Below are 24,254 nucleotides of genomic sequence, written 5' to 3'. Positions count from 1 at the left end.
TGCATCTGCCACTGTGATGCCGAGCTTTGTATCGCTGTTAGGGAGGGAGCAGGCGCCACGGACCAAGGAGAGTTCGTCCTGCATTCCGTCTTCCGTTAGTCCTGCATTTCACCCGCAGCTTAAAGCAGGGCTTCTGCAGGCAGGGTCAGACTGGCAATGGCCACAGGCTGGCGAACTCCCTGTGCGGGACCTTCTCAGGGATGTCACCGTGAGCAGAAGCGCTGTTTTACCTAATGCTGAACTGTTATCAAAGGATATTGTTTCTGCCACAAACCGGCGATTTCAAATAAATGCTAACTCCAGAGTGTCTCCGCTCTCCTTTCAGGATACACAAACCACAGAAATCCGATGACTCACCCCAAAACAGCTTGTGAATCTGCCAGAGGCGGAAGGGCAGGCTGTTTGGTTCTTGAAAACTTCCTGCCAAAGTGAAGCAACCGAGAAGCTGCGCATCCACAGATCTGCGGGGACGCGCGGTGAGTAATAACGAGAGCGAACCCCTCGCAGCCTTCTCGGTTAGCAGCCGCGTTCCTGGCATGTCCGGTTACATCCTGTTTGCTGCACACGTGACTCCCCGGAAAAGCCAAACATCCTATTAATTGCACTGTGTCTCATTGTTAAGATTGCCATTATCTCTACCAACGGGGCCCAAACGTTTGCAAATCTGGAGACCAAGGTCCTTCCTTGAAAGAACTATCATGGCTTTATAAAACAAACATATTTTCCTTGGGGCTGACCCTGAATTAAAAAAAAAAAATCACGATTCTGAGTGTGGAATTTTAAAATTGCATCAGCTCTTCAAAAGGAAAGACAGACGCTGGGTGGCTTGAAATCTTGGCTTCGAATTTCCGCCCTTGCCCCGGCTCCGTCCCTGGAGCAGTGGCTTCATCTCCCTGGGCCTCCTTTGGCCCGGATGCAAAGGGAGGGTGATTGTAGCATGGCCTCCAAGGGTTGTGGGGGCATTAAGTCAGGGTATGGAGGAAAGCGCTAGGACCCGGCACACAGATAACGACTCTGAGGACCAGAGACAGGAGATGACCTGACAAAGCTCACACACCACGTGGCTCGCCCAATGGCAGTACCAAGACAGACTATTCTAGGGCTGTGCTTTTAAACCAGGGCTCTGGAGCCGGTCTGTGCAGGTTCAAACCCAATTTCTTGACGTGCTGACTGTACAACCTTGAAGTCACGTGACTTAACTTTTCTGCACCTTCATCCTCTCACCTGGAAGTGCACTGGTTAAGCACACGGAGGCAGCTGGTCCAAAAGCTCAGCAGGTCATGACAGAAAAGCCCCGTGGCTCTGCCCCTCAGGAACCCTGGGGGCAGTTCTGCTTTATCCCACAAGGTCGCTATGAGTCAGCATACACTTCCGGGCGCACACAACAAACCACAATATAGACCAGAGATCAGAATGATGCTTTTCTCGGTGGGTTGCTGTGACAGCTGACAAAAGATAATGTAAGAAACAGCAGGAGTCACACCGTAACCCCTTCGTACATGTTGGCATTGTTACACACCCAAACGAAGACATATTCCCAATTACGATGAATGTTAACAATGGCGAACTTTTAAAAACAGCACCCATAAAACAGGACTTATCTGTGAAAATAAAACAAAAGAAGAGACTTTAGGAATGATACCGTTGAGCAGACAGTGAAGAAGGCCTAGGTAGCACCAGTCATCCGGAGAAGCTGCTAACCTAAAAAGGTGAGCAGGCTGGAACCCAATCGAGGCTCTGCAGAAGAAAGGCCTGGCAAACTGCTTCCATAGATTATATCTGGGAACCCCCTAGGAAGCAGGCCTAGTCTGGAACAGACTGGGTCTCCTTGAGGCGGGAGGATGGGCACTGGCTCGATGGCAGCGGACCACAGCGACACCATAAGAGGACTTAGAATGTGGACACATTCTCCCCACCCCACCCCTCCCTGACAGATTACAAAGTAATCCTGGTGGCACTGTCAGGTAGGTGTTGGACTAGTAACTGCAAGATCAGCTGTTCAAACCCAATCACCACTTCACAGGAAAAAAAATGTGGCCACCTGTTTCTGTCAAGGTTACAGCCTTGGAAACCCCACGAAGCCCTTTCACTTGGCGGATTCAGGCCACTGGGAGTGAGACTGGACTCAGCCGAGCGCAGTTCATTTCTTCAGATCCACACACACGTCTTCTTCAATCATACCGCCGTGTCTATGCCCCTCCTCTTGAAGGTGAAAACTACAAACCACGCAACTTAAAAACATTTCTAACAGCCTCAATTGCTAAAAATTCTCGTTCGAGTTTGAAAAGGATGCTAACATCCAGCTGCCTTTGGCATGAATCAAGTTAACAAAGCCACGGACATTGTCGATTCTGGCACCTAACGACCCTGGATAGGGTTTCTAAGACTACCTTTTAGGAGAGCAGGTAGCCTCATCTTTCTCCAGAAAAGCAGCTGGTGGATTTGAACCTCTGACCTCGTGGTTCTAACCAGAGCTCCTTTCGACATTTAGGGAGGAAGGGCCATGCAATGGGTAGATCACCAGACTCCCCTTTCCAATTTGGTTCTGCCCTGTGACCAGCCATATGGAGTTGCTTAGTCTTTGAGTCTCCATCTACAAAAACGAGCAACAAACTATGCTCCTCTTCTTCTAAATGTAACATGAAAACATGTCCGTGACGTGCTTCACAATGGTAAGACGGTCTGTCCCTCTAAAAGATGACCATGGTACTTGCACTGACTGATGTATATAAAATATCTGACACAGCGTCACATCAGAAACACCCTTTCTTTCACTTGCTTACTACACACATCAGAGGACATCAAGGCCCTCATTTAAAGAAACAGTGGAGAAGAGGAAAGGAAAAAATTAGGGGGAGAGAATGATAAATTTGTCAATATTGACAGCTGATAAAAAGACAAGCAAGGCCTTTAGACAGCACTTAACACAGACGCCCACACATCGATGCTTTTGAGAACCAGCAAGGGGGCCAGAGCTGACTTCCTCTGCCCCCAAGGCAGAGACCGGCTAGACGTGCCTCCACCCTGCATCTCCCCTTTCCTATTCCTCCCACAATGCGCTCCTTTGCTGGTGGGTTCAACAGTCGGTTGCAATGGCCACACAGAACTCACAGACAATACTCGCTGTTAAGGGGGTTATTAAGGAAGTTAACCGATAGCCACAGGTTGGAATCAGTAAACAGTAAAGGTGCAGTCATCAGTCCATAGCAACACCCCGCCTAAATCAGCAGCCAACTTTCTCTCCAGGCCTCGGCCCCTGCCTCCAGGGCCAGGAAGCCCACCCCAGGTCTGCTTTACAAGCTCATAGTCTCAGTGCTCTTCCTCGGCTCTGTCTCGTGGTCTCTGTGCTGCTACCTCCGGTGCCTCTGGTCTCAGCCTCCGCCACTTCAGACAGAATATACTCCACTGGTGGGACGTCTTCTGATGCTCCTAGGAACGCTCTCAAAGGACTAATGGCTATGAAGGAGGTGTGGTTTTTGCCTTCCAGCAGGCCATGCCTCCAAGGAAACAAGAGGGTGGTGACTTGGTTCATACCATCTGCTAAGGTAGAGACTGGATACATCCCACTGTAGTCCTATCTATTACTTTAGCAGACAACCCTTCCTGAATGGCAATTGTAACCACAGGCAGAGAGGCTAGAATGTATAATACACTGCATAAGGGAGTATGGCTAGAAGGACCCTAATTAAACATCTACATCTCAGTGTTTAAGGAATATCCACGAGATGAGACAACAAAGTAAATACTGTAGAGTTTGGTGTATGCAGCCCTTCATCGCCACTACTGTATGGATCTCTCCTTCATCCAATTAGTATATAATCCTATAAACCTGCTTACTAGTACCGTCATAAACAGAAAGAAAAGAAAAAAGAAGGCTAAATGGTTAGCAGTTGCAAAGATGAAGAAGCTCCCCATCAATAATTTGTTCTTCTAGTAGCAGGTTACCATTGGCCTTTACTTTGTCTTGAACTTCTACAAATCATTGCAATCCTAAATTTGAGTCCATCGATCCAAGACCTTGAAAATGGTATTTTGCGATGAAGCACATTGTCACATGGGAAGAACTGGAGAAAATTCTGCTAAGCGAGGTAAAGCAAGCACAAAAGGACAAATACAACATGAGTCCACTGAGGTAAGCTTAAAAATTGGGGCATAGGGGAAAAGCTACTATGTACATACATTCCTGGGGGGAGGTCCAGCTACTATGGCAGGGGCCAAACCCAATCCAGGGACATATATAGCAGCCAACTAAATAGGAAGGGGAAAGAGAGAGAGAGAGAAAAAATGACAGGGGTAGTGGGGGAACAGGGAACTAACCCACCCAAGGGGAGGGTACTGTTTATATCTCCACAGGAGAGAGAGAGAGAGAGAGACCAGGCTTCAACCCAGTGTGCCAAAACGTGAATACAACACCAGCATGTACCAGGGAACCAGTAGAGAAGTCTGTGGGGCCAGCCCCAAGCCCACTATGTGGGCCCACCCCCAGAAGAATGCACTTCAGAGGACAGCACGGAAGCTACAGCTTGGGGAGAGCTGCATGTCTGATTAGATCACAAATGAAGAGGGATGGACAGTGAGGGGAACACATCTTGGCCCACCAAGCCCTAAGGACGATATCCCTGCTCAGCGCAGAAAATGCACAGAGAGGACCATAGGACCGGCCCCACCACGAGACACACGTCCCTCACTGACCCATAGCGCTACAGGGAACAACACTGGAGACACAGTGCAGGAACTGTGCCTGATCTGACCCCACCACACTGGGGCGAAAGAGTAAGGGCATACAAAAGAGCAGCAAGGAGAGCAAAGTGATGAAATCCCCGGGAAAAACAAAAAATAGACTTTGGGGACAGAGTGTGGCACCCCATCAGACTCAACTGGAAAACACTCCTAAATATCAAAAAACAGTCCTGGAACTATTTGTAGACTTTTTCTTTTATGTCATTGGCTTTCTATTTGTTGTTGTTATTTTGTTGTTGTTGTTGTTGTTGTTTTGTTTGGCTTTGCCTGGTTTTTGCACTTATTAATGTCTCTGCGTGTCTATCTAGATAAGATAGGTGAGATAAACAATTCTGAGAAGAAAACAATGGGACTGACCATTCCAGGGGGACACGGGAGAAGGGGAGGTGGGAGAAAGGAAGGAGAGGGTCAACCAGCCCAGGGACAAGGGAACAATAAGTGAATGAAAATCAATGGAGAGAAAGGCGTAGAATGCCTACTAGGGCTTAATAAAGGGCAATGTAGCAGCGAGGAATTACTAAACAGGAATGAAGGCCAAACATGATAGTGGGACAAGAAGAAAGTAAAAGGAAATAGAGGAAAGAACTAGGAGGCAAAGGACAATTACAGAGGTTTAAATACAGACATGTACATATATTAATATATTTATATACATGATGATAGGGAATAGATATATGTACTTATATCTATACATTAAGAATTAAGGTAGTAGATGAACATTGGGCCTTGACTCAAGTACTCCCTCAACACAAGAATGTTTTGTTCTAATAATCCGGCATTCCATGATGCTCACCTTCCCGACATGATCACTGAAGACAAAGCGGGTGCATAAGCAAATGTGGTAAAGAAAACTTATGGTGCCCGACTATCAAAAGATAGGGAATCTGGGGTCTTAAAGGCTTGAAGGTAAACAAGCAGCCATCTAGCTCAAAAGCAACAAAGCCCACGTGGAAGAAGCACACCAGTCTGTGTGACCATGAGGTGTCGATGGGATCAGATGTCAGGCATCTAAGACCCAGAACAAACAATCATATCAATGTGAATGGGGCGGGGGCCATGTGGAGTGAAGACCCAAAGCCCATCTGTAGACAATTGGACATCCCCTCACAGAAGGTTCACAAGGAAGAGACCAGCCAGTCAGGGTGCAGTACAGCACCGATGAAACATACAACTTTCCTCCAGTTCTTTAATGCTCCCCCCACCACTATCATGACCTCAATTCTACCTTACAAATAGGACTAGACCAGAACATGTGCGCTGTTACAGATAAGAGCCCAAAACACAGGGAGTCCAGGATAGATAACCCCCCCAGAACAACAAGCAGAACAGAGGTACCAGGAGGATTAGGGGAGGGTACGGGGAGAAAAGGGGAGTCGATCACAAGGATCGACATATAATGTGCTTGACACACTGGATGAATGTATGGATTGTGAGAGGAGATGTCAGAGCCCCTAAAACAGCATTTAATAAAAAATGGTATTTTGTTCTATCGGCAGACATCATTTCCAAAGCAAGAGAAGTAGCCATATGGTTGTTGGGCTCCATGTGTATCTTGAAGGGCCACGAGAAACAATGAATGTGTTTTTCAATTTGGGGGCAGGGCAAGCCCTCTCCCTCCCAACGCTAGCTCCACACAACACCTGGAAGCAAAACTGTCAGTTAAAGCACTGTTCTAGACCTCAGGGGGTGTAGCACTTCAAACAATCCTCTGCTGCTCACAAGAAAAGGCCTGGTGAAAATGCTCTTCCCATTTCTGCTGGCAGGGCACTTTCAGTGCGTCAGAGCCTCACCTGATACTGACTCATTATTGGATGCAATCCCAAGGCCCAACTGCATGCTGCTCACACAGAACTTGCTCATTTCCAGCCCAGCAGTCAAAGATCTGTCAGAAACTGCGCCGACTGGCTTCTCCATTCTCCCCTAAAATGTTGGGAAGACCACAGCTACCACAGACTCGGCCATTCTCCCACCACAGTGCGGTTGCTCCAGTTCTTCTGTCTGGCACGCCTCTCCTATTACAGCCCATGTCTATTCTGCAGAAGCTTGGAACCTCTTCAAGCATATGATTGAAGAGCTTTATTCTCAGCATAAATATTTACATCTTAAATCTAAAAGTAAACCAATGGACCCCTGTTCTGTGTACAAAGGCAACAGGACACAAATAGCAATTAATCCTCAACTTGGGGACAGAAAGTTTCACACAGATTTTTTAAAAGACACCAAAGTTGTACAAGGTAAAAGCGGTAGATTTGTGAGGATCTACCAAGTTACAAAGGCCTGGCATACTGAATAGCTTCTACTCTGTGCGAGGGGAGAGAGGCCGTGGTGCACAGGGTCCAAAGAAATTCAAAGCAACTGAATACAAATCAATGGGGCTTGAAGAGTCATGAGGAATCAAACAGATGTAAAATGAAGAGGGAATTTGAAGGACAACATAGAGAAACCTCGTATTTCCTAGGTGCATTTGTGTTGATTGACAGAAATGAATACAAGTGATTTTGAGGAGTGAGGAAGAAAGAGAATGACAACTAGTCCCCCCTGGGCCTACAGAAATAAAATCATCTTCCTTCGTTGTTGTTGTTTTGATGGATATAAAAACAGATCTGGAGGAAAGGGATGGGGAAAGAGAAAACTGCCGAGAAGGATGGAGTCTGACAAGGGCAGCTGGGGTAATTAGGGAAGGTGAGGGCAGCCATCCATGCCCACCCCAGAGGGAGCCGGTCTCTTCCAGGGCTGCCCTCGTTCTTCGTGCACACAGCAATCATAACAAACACTTTACATATTTCTGATTTCAGCTTCCTCCTGCCAAGTGTATCGCCAAGCGTGGTGCGAGCTCAGTGCAGGTACTTAGCAAACAATTGCTGATTAGAAGAAGTATAAACCAATGATATGGACTCATAAAATGAAGGGCTTCACAAGCAGCCTCGGTGGGCATAAATCCAGCATGAGGACACTTTTTTTTTTTAAGAACTGTAGACCTGACAGTGAACTTGAACCATAATGCAATAGTTTATCAACTATAGAAATCTATTAAGAATAGTCTCCCAATATGGACAACGCTAAATGCTACTCTATTTGATGCACCTGTAACCTCTTGGTTTATAAATAGTTTGCCCTTTCGGTCTGCTTCGCAGTCGGTTGCACAGAAGAAACGGCTGCGATCACGTGGCTGTGGTGACTCATCTCTACAAAGAACAGTGCAGGAGATGAAAGGGACGCCACCTCAAAAGCCCTCAGATCCAAGAGCAGGCTGCCCCGGGCTCAGAGTGCAAAGTGGAAAGGCAGGGACCTCAGGATGTGACAGAAAACGATTGGGGCACTCTGGCACAGAAAAAATAAAAGAAAGTGATCGACCAGCTCCTAGGGGTTTTTCCACTTATAAAAAAAGAGCAATTTATAAATTATCAAGGAGACATGTGGGAGGGAGAGTGAGGGAGGGGGGCGGGGAAATGGGGAGCTCATACCAAGGGCTCAAGTAGAAAGAAAATGTTTTGAAAAAGATGGTGACAACGTATATACAGATGTGTTTGACACAATGGATATATATATGGATTGTGATAAGAACTGTAAGAGTCCTCAATAATATTGTTTTTTTTAAAAAGAGTGCAACACCATCTGAGTAGCTACAGATTTGTTTTTAAGTTAAAAACATAGAGTCCCCCAGCAGAAAGGGATCCTTCAATAGTTCAGCAGTCAGCGGTATTTTCTGTGGCTGTTTTCATGTGCCATCAAGTAGATTCCAACTCATCATGACCCTACGTGGCAAGGCCGAACGGCCCCACCGAGCTTCCCGACCGTGAACTTTACTGGGGCAGGTGTTTGCTCCCACGGGGCCACTGCAGTGTCTGACGCACCGAAGCAGACGAGCACTTAACCTGAGTGCCACGGTGGGCCTGAGTGCTATGTTTCACGGCCTCAGAAAGGAGCCTGACTGGAAGACTATGTGGTTCCCGAAAACTCCATTCACTTCTTAACTCAGGGAAGTGGATTGACCTTACACTATGTGCCAGCTGCCCTAAGCCAGGGGCAGATGTGTGCGAGCCAAACGAAAAAGGCAAACATCTCTGCCAGGAGGGCCCGTGTCCTCGTCTCACACATGTGGTCTCTGCAATGTGACGGACAACTGGAGGAGTGAAATGAAAGACCATGAGGCTCGGTGGTCTGCCCAAGCATGGTTCTTGGTGTCTTACTGCATGATATTGAAGAGGCTGGCTGCTCTTGCATATTTCTATCTCCATTTCCATATTTATGAGAAAAGGGGAAAATATTAATTACCTCCAAGAATTGTTATAAAGACAAAGCAATGTCAAATATCGAGTAGACCCAAATCAGACACTATGGCATTCTAATGGTCCAGAAAAATTCTCCCAATATAGAGCACTATTAAATGTTTAATGCTGCATAAAGTGGTATATATGTATTATATATATATACAGATGGTTGAAAATAACATGTATTATAAATTATATCAACAAATATTACATTAATATATCATTGTATATGTTACTTTCAACCATAAATAACATATATATATATATATATGTATATGTATGTACAGGCAGGAAACTCCACAGAAGCCCACAGAAGCAGAAAGCACATAAGCAAAGGCATAATCCAATGGTGACAGGACATGGAAACTAACCTGATCATAATACCTGTGTGGACTTAAAAAAAAAAAAGCTAAAATTATTTAAAAGTGTTCCTCAGTGGGTGATGCTGCCAGGCACCTGACAGAAGTAAATACAAAATCTTCCTACAGAAAAGCACTTTAACGTCAGGCCTCAGAGGTCTCCTATAGATCAGCTGACAAGGCATCTCATGTTTACAATCAAGCTTAACAGAAGACGCAAGGAAACCTCCCCCATGAATGGAAGACGGGAGAACTAATACATTTTAACAAGTCATCAAAATTCTAAGTAAAATAGAGGTGCCATTGTGCTGGGAAGGAAACACAACTTTTAAAAATTACCAAGCAGATTAATTTTTTAAGTGTAGAATTGCCAGAAATGAAAAATATACTCATTGTAATTAAAAAGAATGTACCGGGGGAGGTGGCCAACCAACACAGGAGGACTTATTTCTGCACGCTTTGGGTTTACCAGACTCATTAAGGTTTTTTTTAATTATTATTATTTTATTTTTTTTTAGCATTTTATTAGGGGCTCATACAACTGTTATCCCAATCCATACACACATCAATTGTGTAAAGCGCATTTGTACATCGTTTCTCAAAACATTTTCTCTCCATTTAAACCCCCGACATTAGGTCCTCATTTTTCCCCTCCCTCCCCGCTCCCCCCTCCCGCATGAGCCCTTGATAGTTTACAAATGGGTATTTTGTCATATCTTGCCCTGTCCGAATTCTCCCTTCATGGTTTTTTTAATTATTAAGGTGCCATAAAATATAATAAATACTTAGAGCAAGAGTTTTCCAGTGGGAACCATGGGCCCATAGAGTTCAGTGGCTCTTGAATGTGATCAGCAGTCCCCAGGTGCTGCAGATGATTAGTTAGTGTGTTTGGCTGCTAGTGGAATGATTGAAGGTTCCTATCCATTCAGGGCTGCCTCAGAGGAAACGCCTAGCAATCTACTTCCAAATCACCAGTCCTGAAACCCCCCGAAGCTCAGTTTCACTCGGACACACTGGGAATTGTCATGAATCATACTTCACCCCATGGCACCTGTTTGGGGGTTTTTGACTTTGGGTAAACATAAACTAAAATATTTACATAGCTATTTTTACTAACTTGAGTCCAGCATGCCTTTCCATTATAAATATAAACAATGACTTTTATTTTAGACACCAATATAAAACAAAGAGATTGTCTTATTGCGTAATTGTTATAGAGATATCATGAAATATTTTTTACACTCCTGAAAATGTTATCGCAATAGTTAATAGGCTTGTATTTGTTTTCCCATTGTTTAATATGCTGAGTTTTGAAAGCTTATATTATGATTTTTTATGCGCCACAAGTATATTTCAATATAAATGTCTTCCTTTGTAATCTTGTGTGTTTTATTTTACTCCCCTAAAATTCCCTCTTCTGAGTACGTGGGTACCATCATCTCCCAGCCAAAGGCATCCGTGGGACAAGAGAGATTAGGAAAAATGTAGTAGAGAAAGAGACTAAAATATTTTATGACTCTGCAAACGTAAAAGCAACTCTATTTAGCTTATTTTCTTCTCTACAAATGGTATGTTAGCACAAGGCCTTGCCTTTCTCTTCGTTAATTCCAAGCCACTCACCTTTTCAGCCTCTTGAGAAAGTGAATTCTTCACATCGACCACCCGACACGTCAACTTGAATGTACTCTTCAGATGATGCGACTGTCCCCACACAAGTCTGAGGTCAGGTATTCTGTGATGTGCTGAACGAGGCAGCGGCTCGCCGTGAAGTATTTTGCTGGACTTTAACATCGTCCTCTTAGATCCCTTCCCAAAATACAGGCGTCAAACCCACACCGCTTGCTTCCGCACTGAGAGCTTGCTCCCTTTTTCGGCCCTTTCGGATGCCAGTCTGGCTTAGACTCTGGAGTCCCGTGAGTTTGTGTCTCAAGCAAGCTCTTTCCACTTAGCTGACCCGCCGCACCCCGGGCCGAACTTCAAAGGGAGTTCTGAACAGCAGCACCTGTTCTAGACGGAAGATCCTCCTTGTCCCCTCCGTGTTTCTTCTCCACGGCCCTCCTTTCATCGCCAGCCCGCAGATCCCGGCACAATGGCCCCGCAGCCTCTCACTGCACTTTGTATGCCAGGTGAATGCCATCTCTCTCTCGTCCCTCCGCGGCTTTTGCAGAGAACCGGCCCTAACATCCACCACCTGTTTGCACGCAGCTCAGCGCACCTGGAGGCACTCTGCCATTAGCTGCACTGGGAACATGATGTCTAAATGACCCCTCGTACACTATTATGGCCACTCTCCTGTAACTAAAATAACACCAAGGCTTCCTGCTCCATTCCCAAATCTATTTTGACAGTGGCCTATCTAATAGCAATAAAATGTGATGCTTACATATGACATCCCAGAGAAAAACTTCAACAAATTGCCTTGACTCATCTTTCCCTCCCAAACAGCCCTGTCCTTTTCCAGTAACCCATTTTCTCTCTCTAAATCTCTTGTCTGTTGCTGCTCTCTAAGGTCCATGCTCACTCATCTATTCTCAGAAACTGGGAAGACAGCTGTCTAGTAAACGGACTGGAAGAGGTCCTTATCTGTGCCCATTCCAAAGAAAGGTGAGCCACCAGAATGTGGAAGCTTTCTAGCCTTATGAGAGAGACCATAGGCAAGCAACTTTTTCCTGATGCTCCCTCAAAAACTGTTGCAGCAGTACACCTGAGGACTGTCAAAAATTCAAATTGGATCTGGCCCAAGGGATTGCATGCCTGCTGTCTGATGAACTTCGGCTGAGAGCAGAAAGTTGTTTACCTGTGTTTTAATAACTGCGCGAAAGCACTGAATTGTATGTATCATATGGATCATTATGGAGAACATTGGGAAAGGTGGGACTCACGCAGAGCCTGTACAAAGAGACGAAGAAGACCCTGTGGGGTTTTAAAGGTCCCTGGTAGCAACCAAAGGTTTGATATTAATGTTTTGGAGCATTTTTATGAATAACTTATTAAACATTTTATTGAATATAAACAGGTACCCACTGTACATCTTTTGGTTCACCACCGAGCTACCTCTTTTATTTCATTACCTCTCACCTGATTTAACTTTTGGGTGCCAAATGTTGTCTCTGCCAAGAGCAATAAAAACTCACCGCAGCTGGGATAGGTTTGAAGGGCAATTTCATCACTAAGCAAGGAAAACATGTTCTTCTTGTGGTGGGTGTGGCCCATCCTTCCTGGGACATTAGTCCAGATGATGCCAGGAAGTAGCATAGCAAACCCCCCAACCAGCCCCCCAGCAAAACACTCATTCTGTTTCCTCCTGATAAGGTCAATGAAGAAAGGAGCAGCCAAAGCCCAAGGGGTGGGGGGGGTGCGGGGAATCTCTCATCAGCATCCAAGGCAACCTTCATAGGCCTTTGAGCCAGGGGTTGACTTCAGTCAGCTTGCCAATCCGTCAGCAAGCGTAGGTGTCATGAAAACTCAAAACAGGAATGAAATCTGGATTTTCTTCAGGTTTACTAGTTTGTCTTCAGAGATCAAAAAGTGAGGTTACATTAATTGCTCAAGACCCAACAGCTGCACACCTGGGAGTAAGACCATTAGCTGCTGTCTGGATTCTCGAATGTTCTCCAGAACATAATGTGAAGTGCCATTTTTTTAAAAGTGTAAATGGGTTTTGGTCAGTGAAAGCATGTGATGTACACAATTTCTCAAATGTCAATAAATGCATCCCGACTCGTGAAATTCATGACGGCTGGATAGAGACCCAAGTGGTGTGTTATTTCTGGGACCTGTAATGAGAGAAGGAGAGTAAAAGAAATGAAGAGAAATGTCTGGAAGCATAGTGTGTTTGCACTGGAAAATACATATAAATAGCAGGAGATTATCTGCTTCACTGACTTTACAAAGGTAGGAGTTTGTGTGTTTTCCTTTTGGGCGAGGCAGGAGGTGTTATTGGTGTGTTTTGTTTTGTGACTCAATTGCCTTCCACATCCCTCTGAGGAGCCGTTTCCGTACTGGGACTCCGACTCAAGTTTGCAACCACCCAATTCAACCACCTTCTCTCTTTTAACAGGGACCTAAGGGTCAGGTACCCAAGTCTTCTAATAAAATGCAAGCGTGCTACTTTCATTACAAAACAAACATTTGGATGTTTCTTCCTCTCTCCATGATAGAACAGAATCCCCAGGAACTTCCAGAACTGGGCGTCCTACATGAAAATCCCCTTGAGGTGGCAAAACAGCACAATCTTCAGGGGCATTTTTGCAAAAGGGACATTACTAGGATTTTGAAAATACTGAGTGTGATTCATCACAGCTTGTCTGGAAGAGTAATGAATGCAAAATCAGGAACCGAAATGTTGCCCTGACCCTGAAGACCCTGAGACGCTCCCCTGATGAACTGAACTGGGAAGAGAATCTGTCTGCATAACCCCAAACACACACTGTCCTGGAATCCATGCTCCCTCATAGCGACCCCACACGATGCAGTCCCTTTAGGGTCCCATCTTTATGGGAGCAGACAACCTCCTCTTTCTCCAGGCAGAGCATCTGGAGGGTTTGAACTTCTGGCTTTTGGTTTGGCAGTGCAGTGCTCAACCTGTAGTCCACTATGTCACCAGGCCCCTGGTGTCCACATAGTTGAGTTTAAATGAAAGAGCCACAAACTGGAAAGGTCAGAAAAGGCTCAGCATCATTTTTTCTGAAAGTTAAATATTTAAGCCATTCAAAACAGACATGTGTTTATCTTAGAGTTAATACTTCCCCAGGCATATCAATGACTCATTAATCGAGCATTTCATACAGCAGATTTCTATTGACTTCTATGTCCAAAGGCAGACTACACACCGAGTCCTCAAACAGTCCACGGAGAAGAGATCATTCAGAACTAGGTCATTTGTATGCAAGTCAATGATATACTGCCATGCTTCCAAATGACCAGAAAGCTTACCATGTGATAAAATTGCTATCATAAAACCAGAGGTAGAAGAAGGATTATTCATTAAATGACATGGAAATAAAATGTGTGGAAACAGTTCTATTAGTGTCTCCCCTCACACTATACCCGTGAGATGGATTCCAAAGAAATAAAGGTTGTTTATTATTATAACTTAACATGCAGCAAACAGAAGTATATATTGTAAAAAAGAAAAAGAAAAGAAGTATATATTGTCTTAGAATGAAGAGATCTTTCGAAGTAGAAGTTTAAATTTTCTTTTTTTAATTGGTAGGTTAGACTGGCAGGAGCTGACTTCCTCTGACAACACAAGGGAGGAGGAGAAACAACTCCTCACAAACTCAAAGCTGATGGCCACAAAGCAGAGGTCAGACCTACCTCCACCCTCCATCTTCCTTTACCTCTTCGGACACCAACCATTCCCTCCCACAACACTACTTGTCTGCTGGGTTCAATCATTTGTTGCATTGACCACACTGATCTCACAGACAAAACTCACAATTTGGGGGGTATGTTAGGAGAGATCAGGTTACTGGTCAGGATGGGTAAACGGTAAGGATACAGTTCATTGGTCCACAGCAATGCCTCTTTTTAGCCAGCAGCCAAATCTCTCTCTGGCCCTCAGCCTCTCAGCCACATGGTCCCTTGGCTAATGCCTTTGTGGGCTAAGAATCCCATCTGTTGCCCAGTCTCACAACTATTGTCTCCTCTGTTGTGTCTCATGATCTCCTCACCTCCACTTCTGGCGTCAACCTTTGCTATTGCAGACAGAAATCTCAAATGTGTTCCACTGAGCTCTCTGTGTTTCGTGGGTCCCAGCATTTTGCTCTGCATCTAAGATGGCACTTATGCACAAAGGAATGGTTTGGGTTGGGGGTGTGGTTTTGTCTTTCCACAGACCATACCCCTAAGGAAACAAAAAGGGGTGACTTGAATCACACCCCCACTCAGGTGGAGTCTCAGAATACATCACACTGTAATCCTGTAGCTGAGAATGCCCTTCAGAATGGGATTATGTCCACAGGGATAAAAGATAGAAGTTACAATGTGTCACAAAAGAGATTATCACTACGAAGCATATGAAGTAATGGACCACATCTCAAGGACTCGGAGCAGCTCAGATGAATAGACACTTGACTGCTAGCCGGAAGGTTAGGGGACCACTCAGAGGCACCTCAGAAGGCAGGCCTGGCAGTCTGCTTCCAAAAGGAAAGCATGTGGAAACCCTCTGGGAGCCCCCGTAATGGTCAGGAGTCAGTAGCAACAACAACTATACATTAAACGTATGAAAGAGGATTCAGTAGCTCACAACGTGAAAAGAAATAAAATGGTAAGGCTCATATACAAATTAGTCACCCACAAAGCCACACGTTTATATTTTATATTGATAAAATTTAGTTAAAAATGCTTCTTTTCTGGGAATTGACCTAGAAAATCATTTTTGGAGGATAATTGTACAATAGACAACCCCCCCAAAAAAAAACATTAAAAATGCTTATTCTCTTAAGCATAGTAATTGCATTTGAGAATTATGCTCTGAACTCTTGGCTGCATGACCCAACTCCATCCTTGCCTGTGTCACCATAGATCTTGCTGTTTTATCATTTCTTTCTCTGTTGTATGTACCTTAGGTTTCCCTAATGGATCTACTGTATATACTCAAGTATAAGTTGACCCAAATATCAGTCGAGGCACCTAATTTTACCACAAAAACTGCATTAAAAATGTGCTGAAAAACTCATCTTATAGATGAGCTTAGCATGGGTACCTGTGATGTTTAATGCTATGTAACAACAACAACATGGTGGGGCTATATGATTCTCAGTGGTTTACCAGACACTGTGTATTCACCATCCATTTTGTGATCTGATATGAGAAATCAGAAAGGAAGTCTCTTTGGGAGCGTCACCTGCATCCGATATATAAATAGTTTTCTCACACAACTGATCTCTTTCACTCCACCGGCACCCTTCTCGCACATGAACTCTAGTGCTTAGGACATAATCCAGCAGAACCCTTAGCCTGCTAACTGCCCTACAGATTTGGGGTCACCAGCCCCTGCGGAAACATGAACCAGCAAAAGTCTTCAGCCTGTAGTCTGAACTGGGGGGTTGGTACTTTCCCAGCCCCACAACCACATGAGTCATTTCCTTACAGTTGTATGAGCATTTTTGTGAAGTAAGTTTCTATATGTACATGTGTATGCACACACACTTCACTGGTTTTGTTTCTTGAGAGAATGCTGATTAAGACAGTACTTCATGCTCCCAAGACAATACTGTTGTGATATCTCATTTACCCATTCTAAGCATGTAGCTCTCAGAACAATATTGCTGTGGAAACAATTATAAAGCACAGATTTATAAGATGGATTTCCTAGGGTGGTCTTCACATCACCTTGGCCATAAAGAAGGAAGTGGGTTGCATTTATGGTTATAGGAACAGTGAAGTACCACTGAAATTTTATGCTTTTCCAAAGTATGATTTCTCTCTTACATGTTGAGAGCAGGTCATCTCATCTCAATTATTCTCGTGAACAAGTGAAAATGAGTAAAATTTAAACCTGAAGCAAAAACAAATAGCTCCATTTGAGTCAGTAATTTCTAACTTTGTCATAACCAAATCTCATAAAAATATTTTTACCCAATTTTTACAAAGAAACTTCAATTCCACTTCTTTTTCCCAATTTTCAAACACTGTATCATTTAAAATACACTCCTAGTATTTATCTATTCCATTAAACATGCTCTCCTTTTGATCTAATTATTCAACAGACATTTTCTCAACATCAATTATATCTAATGTGCTGGACAACATCAATGTGCCATATTCATCACAGTTATCAGTTCTTGATTGCTTATTCCATGGTAGGCACAGCAATCTGTATGTGCTATGCCATGTAACCTCCATAACAACATCATGAGGTAGCAGTGTCATTATTTTCATCTGCTAAGGGGAACATTCCCTCTAAGCTTACCAGAAAAACTTTAAAAAAAGAAGTTTAGATGTATTCTCAACAATGAGGATGTGATGCATTTGCTGATGAAGATCAATGACTTCAGGCTTCGAGATGGATGACAACTCAATCGAAAGAAAACCACAATCCTCACAACTGGACCAATAAACAACATCATGGCGACCAGAGAAAAGAATGGAGTTTCAAGGACTTCACTTTGCTTGGATCGCAGTCAATGCTCATGGAGGTAACAGTCAAGCAGTCCAATGATGCATTGCACTGGGTACATTGACTACAGAAGCCCTCTTTAAGTGTCGGCATGCGAGGACATCACTTTGAAGACTAAGGTGTTCCCGACCCAAAGATATTATTTTCAATTGCCTCATGTACATGTGAACATGTGACAACTAATAAGGAATACCAGAGAAGAACTGATGTACTTGAATGATAGTGTTGGCAAAGAATATTGACAAGACCATGAACTCCCAGTCAAACGAACAAATCCGTCCTGGAAGAAGTAACACCAGAATGCTCCTTAGAAGTGAGGATGGTGAGAATTCAACTCATGTACTTTGGACATGGTACCAGCAAAGGGCATGGTGCTTGGTAAAGTGGAAGATCATTGAAAAACAAGGAAGACCATTAAGGAAATGGATTGATACAATGGCTGCAGCAACGGGCTCACACATCACAATGGTTGTGCCTCACAAGGCACAAGACCAGGCAGTGTTTTGTTCTGTTGTGCACAGGATGGCTATGAGTCAGTGCCAACTCAATGGCACCTCACAACAATGAACAGGGACCAAAGAGTCAGTTACATTCTCTAAATGGACAGTAATGGGTGAAAGACAAATGGGAAAATAGATGATCCCAGGAACCAGTATGCAGAAGCTCAACTTATTCAGAGTATGCATTTTTGAGTAGTCCCCACCACGCATGTCCTAGTATAAATGTTTCATTGCTTTTTAACAACTTTCCGAGGAGATAGGAAAGTATGGCTATAAAAAAGGGAGGACAAGACATAGGATTTAAAGTTTTCCAGGGTCTAGATTCTCTGGGGAGAACTTTATTGACATACAGGTGGAAATAACTGGACCAATGGATAGAATGAATTCACCATATTTTCTAAGGTTCACACTAACTGTGATGCAGTGATCTATGTAATATGGCTCTGCTAGCCATAGAGCCCACCAAATAGCCATCTACTCCCATCAAATATCCTTAATTTTCCTGTTAGGTCTAAAGGGAAAGATACAGATTGGATTATATGATTCTACTGCGAGTGACTGTTAGCATCATTAATTGTGACTGCCGTTTTGCTGGGCATAAAACTAGTCATCTCGGAAGCAGAAGAGTTGATTTCACTGTTAACCAGAGAGCAAAGTCAAGAGTGGAACACTTCATTTAGACCCTGAGACCTTGTGCACTGAACCTCCTTAAGCCAGGAGATAGCTTACACACTTGTGGAGTGGCAAAGGAGCAGCAGCAGCAGAGCCAGCAGTCGGAGCAGGAGACAGTGCAGTGGACTTCCCAGGCAGCACAGCATGTCCAGTTGAATGCTTTGGGGCACGGTGCTGGCTTGTAGAGCAAGGTGCCTCTGAGCACTTACTGGAACATGCTGGCTTTGCTGGCCTATGGAGCTGAAGCTGAGTGGCGTTACAGTGGAGTAGCGTTCCCATTGGGTGTGTATCGGAAGACCTAAAAGAGCAGGGCAGGGCAGGGGACTTTTTTACTTTTTACTTTATTGCATTAATATTTTCAAAATTTTAAGCATTTGTGCTCCCATTTATGAATGAGGAAACAATTCAGATGTAACTTGTTCAAGGTCGTAAAGCTGTGTTGTCTAGGAAGCGGTGGTAGAGAAGACTCGAGAAAACGACTGAGTTTGGAAGTCAGATACCTGTATGCATCACCAAGTAACCTCTCATTTCCATATTTCCATGCAAGAGTGAGCCAATTTTTCTAAGAAACAGGATTTTTTTTTGCCAATCTCTGATGATATTGAATACGTTTGGGATGCTAGCCTATGTTTTATTAATGAACTGGGATGTATCACAGATCTAAATCAATGTACATTAGGAGCCCTGGTGGATGCTGTGGTTGAATGCTTAACTACTAACCCAAAGTCAGTGGTGTAACCCACCAGCATTTCCATAGGAGAAAAATCCTGTTAATCTGCTCCTGTAATGATTATAGCCAGGAAATTCAAGGGCAATTCTAGTTTATCCTTTAGAGTCATTATGATTCAAAATCTACTCATCTCTTTGATAGCACACAACTGTGTGTGCAAGAAGACTTCAAACAGTTTGTAGATGCACAGAAGCTAAGGAAGTTTTCCACACATTTCTGAAGCCCCCTCATGGATCTGTCACTGGTTGCTATATTTGTCACCATAAAACTAGACCATACAGATAAGACTTTCAAAACTAGAAAGTAGGAAGGAAACTCTCCCTCTTCTGCCATCAAACAAAATGAACAACTTTCCATAATTCATCATAATATGCTTTTTCATCTTCTTTAAACCTGCTCATTGAGGTTTGTAAATATTGCCTCCTATGAAGAGATTATTCACTAGAGGCATTCAGTTTTTTAAGGTGATAAATTCCAGTTCATTAATAAAGCATCTGTTCGTAGGTTTCTGCAGTGTCAATAACAAAGCTAAGGGGCACTAGCCCTTATCCTAACATGGTCAATAAAAGGACTCAATGATAGCAGGACAAAAAGGGAAGTGTTTAAAGTGTCACATTTATCACCTTGGACTTGCAGGGGCCATAAAACGCCCTGGCTACCATATGCCTTTTCCTTCTGAATACGAAGCAAACACAAAGTGCAGTGCTGCTCTCCCTTATTAATTACAGGTCTACAGCAGAAACACCCAGCTGATTTTCTGAGCTCATAAAGTTATGTGTAAACACATGGTAACATCATAAATTCTTCACTACCTTTGGGTGATTCTGAAGTTTTGATGAATGAAAAACACGACTCATTTTTTATTTAAATTAGTTCCACTAGATTTTTTTCACCAACTACTAAACTTCAGGTATGATCAATATTATGATATATTCTTTCATTTCCTTGTTTAAGACCCCTGGAATTCTTAGCATGGTCTATAAATTACAGTGTAATCTTCCCCCCTAAAAGCTTTGTCTAACAGGATTATTGGCAACAGGCATTTGCACAAATCACTTCCTTCTGCTCTGTGGAAACACCCAGTAAGCCGAAGGATAACCCAGTCTGTGGCTTGATGAACCTAAAATTAAAACAGTTGGGCACAGACGGACTTGCAAAAGTGTTGGAATAATGGTGGCATAGCTTCCAGCATGACAGCACCATGCAAGCCACCACAGTAGGACAAAATGACAGACTAATGATTGATCTCAGTCATTTCAGTAGAGTATCAGAGTATATTGGCCTTCCCTACCCTAGGTATTTCTATCCTGATCACTGGGATCTGCCATTCACTTCTTCTCTGTGTACTGCTAGCTGCCCAGTGAGAAGCTTTTGTTATTGGCCAGCCATTTTTCCAAACCCCACTTCTCCAACTGCATCTGTTTCTATAACATACTGGGCTGTGGTACAGTACTCCCATCCCATGTTCCTAGGGCAACACATTCTGGTCACTTTTACAAAATTTGAAAGTACTCCAAGACACAAGAGACTAAGTACAAGGAACATCTTGGCCTAAACAGCAGAAGTGTTGAATAGTATCTATTAGATTATTGTCACAGAGGCTACATCACAGCTCTCTGGGATTTACATTTCTTTTCTTCCGTTTAAGTGGGGAATTTTCCTGACATAGTCAATGTAGTCTAAGAGTGATATTCTTATTGGGGACCTAGAACTCCCTGGGCGCAGATTAGGTCATTGTCTTCCTTGGATAATAAGGAGGTGTAGCTAGTTGCTACCTCTGACTCATTCAGCAGTCCCTTCTAAGCCCCACTAATCATCCTTCTGTTGTCAACATATTTGAAAGAGCTTAGGTCACCCCTTTCCCACCCCTCATCAAACACAGTGCAATGTTTACCTTTTGAAAGATAAGCTAATAAAATATGTCACCATAATCACATAAACATTTTGAAAAGTACCAGAAGCAAAATTCTGTTAAAATTACCCAAAGCCAGGTGAGTAAGAGCATAGATCTCTGAAAAGACCCCGCCCCGCCCATGTCATCAGGGTGCATTGGCCACAGATATCTCAGCTGTACAACAAACACGCGCACACACATGTACACACACAGACAGCCGCCACCAAACAAGGAAAAGAAATAAACCTTACGTAAACACAGTCATCATAAGAGGAGTGAGTTTTCTCTAATTAAGCAAAACTATGAAACAACAGAAGGAGCAAGCTCCCTCTGGAAGGAAGAAAAGAAAAGCAAACGCAAGAAGTGGTCCACGCAGCTCATGCATCGCCCAAGAAGGAAACGTCTTGAACCTAGAACTTAGCGATTTCCTCCACTGGGCCAATGATGAAGAATAATAGCTTATATTCATACCGATCCTATTCTGGGCCGGGCAAAGTTTCAAACACTCATGTCACAGTTATCAATGCCTGTAAATCGATACTATTATTGTTTCTATATTCAGATTAGGAAATTGAGACCAGAAAGTTTGCCCAAAGCAAGGAGTAAATATTAACTTGAATATTAACAGCTCTAATATTTGAAAGCAGTCAACCGGGGGAGGGCTGGTGCCCTTTCTCTTTAGAAAGAGACAGCTAGCATTCACCGAAGACCTACTAATTGCTGTGGATTAGGCCAAGAGTTCTACACACGTTGTGCTGAATGCAGCCTTTAAGTCCAACCATTTCATCCCCATTTTGCAGATGTGGAAACTCGGTCTCAGAGAGGTCCTTGAAGAATCAGGCAGTTCCTTGGAGGATCATAAGAAGTTTTCCAAATTATAGCTGGTGTGTTTGTTCCCAGTCATGGTGTAGCAAAGCAACAAACAAATTTAGTATGTTAAACTGGCTCCAGGGAGGGCCAGTCTTGAGATATGATCTATCTCTTTCTGGTATGGTTCAAGTGATAAAACACACACATGGAAGAAACGAAGTCAGTCAATTCAGTCCAACTGTCTTTTGACCTGGGCAAGCCGAGGTGAGCATGACAGCCTACGAGAGTGGCTCCTACTGATTGCGTGAGTCAATGGAGAGTGCGCTGTGTAATGAGCAAGAGGGCTCAGAGTCTATACAACTGAGCACGTTTCCAATCCTCTAATGTGTGCTTAGCACCATAAAGACTTGTCCAGATGTAGGCAAGCAGGTCCGAAGTTTCAACATAAGTCAAAACGGGAATCAAGATCGGCATTCCTGAGTCTTTCCAAGTAAAATAAGCTAACCAGAGACCAGAGACCTAAGAACAACAAATGGGAAAATTAAACTGACCTGTGAAAATCATGTTATTATCTGAGACTGGGACAGTATTTTTCTCAAGCCACACACTTTAGGTAATATTTGGATCATACTATGTCCATATACTGGTATTTTGCTTTACTGAATATTTTACCCTGCATATTTTCTATGCTATTAAATATTCTTTAAATTTGAAGGACTACCAATATTATAACATGGACTTGGACCATGGATATGACACAGTATAATTTATATTGTGGAATTTAGATGATCACATGGGGACAATTTATATTGTCACCAGTTTGTATTATTATAAAACAATGAGATTCAGGTTGCAAGTGCATCAACTCATGACACCTCCTCCTCGTTTCTCATTCCCTGCCATTTTGCATCCACACCAATAGTAAAAGAGCTACTAATCAACTACGTCGTGCATTCACAACGCGTGCCTGGCGAGGCCTGGCAGCAAAAAAAACACCCAGGTGCTCAGTGGAAATAGCGTAAGCTGTGATGGTTGAGGTTCTGTATGAGGTTAGCTGGGCCGCGACTCTCTGTGGTTTGGCAGTGATGTAATGATGTAGTTATCCTGCGTTTTGTAATCTGCTGTGGTCATCCTACATTTTTACCTAACCTCGATTTTTGCATGAAGAGTTGGGGTTGGAAACCTAACCGAGTCGGTAAGTGAGGAACTGAACTTAGCGTCTCACTGTAAGTGAGGCAAACAGAAAGAAGTGCCTGCTGCTCTGATGCAGTTAGAAGCTGAGAACAAGCAAGAACCTGACGCTCATCAAACCCCTCACTCTAAGTACTCGTTCATAGCAAATAAGAGAGTCAGAAAGAATGACAACATGAAGCACCATACGCGAAACCTATACGATCATCTTGACGTTCTAGAAGGCAAATCACTTGTTTCATTTACCAAATAAGTTATGAGAAAGAGGAGAAGGTAGGCCTGTTATGGATTAAAACAGCGGTTCTCAACCTGGGGGTCATGAACCCTTTTGGGGGTCAAACAACCCTTTCACAGGGGTCGTCCGATTCATAACAGTAGCAAAATGGCAGTGATGAAGTAGCAACGAAAATAATTTTATGGTTGGGAGGTCACCACAATATAAGGAACTATATGAAAGGGTCGCGGCATTAGGAAGGTTGAGAACCATTGGATTAAAAGAAATTTAAATACTTACGGGTCAAGGGAGCTACCATGATCACGAAGGTGGTTTTCCCAGGGCGAGGCTTATCCATTGCACTCCGGATGTGCCAACTCCTGCGATTTCCCCAAATGTGGGAAACTCAACTGCATAATTTGTGGTTGTGGGGGGCTGCGTTCACGCTCTCCCCTTAAAAAAAAAAAAGAAAGAAATGAAAGGGACTTCAAAAAGGGTGTGGGGGAAATGTCCAACCTACAGGATAGGAGGAGAAGCGCCACCAGCATCGACCCCAGATCCGTTCTATGAAACAGAGGTCAAACCTGGCTCCACCCTACGACCTTTTCCCCAGTTCTGACCCCAGTCCTCCTTCCCCTGATTTCTCTGCTTCTCTGGGCCATGGTTACACAGAAGTCCCAATACTCCTATTTACGGAGCTTATTAGGGCCGGAAATAGGTAACCGCTCAAGATAAAAACAACTCATAC

The 24,254-nt window shown here is 43.6% G+C and overlaps 1 non-coding gene across 1 annotated transcript; it reads left to right on the top strand.

Moving 5' to 3' along the window:
• The first annotated feature begins 23,798 nt into the window (after positions 1 to 23,798).
• LOC115869444 lies at positions 23,799 to 23,962 on the top strand. Its single transcript, XR_004046194.1, has one exon. It is a non-coding gene; the product is annotated as a U1 spliceosomal RNA (small nuclear RNA).
• The last annotated feature ends 292 nt before the right edge of the window (positions 23,963 to 24,254 follow it).

The sequence above is a fragment of the Echinops telfairi genome, unplaced genomic scaffold, assembly GCF_000313985.2.
Source record: "Echinops telfairi isolate 266 unplaced genomic scaffold, ASM31398v2 ScPeMD7_25;HRSCAF=90, whole genome shotgun sequence".
Taxonomy (NCBI): Eukaryota; Metazoa; Chordata; class Mammalia; order Afrosoricida; family Tenrecidae; genus Echinops; species Echinops telfairi.
The sequence above is the reverse complement of the archived record's forward strand: the minus strand, read 5'-3'. Positions and strand labels throughout refer to the sequence as shown.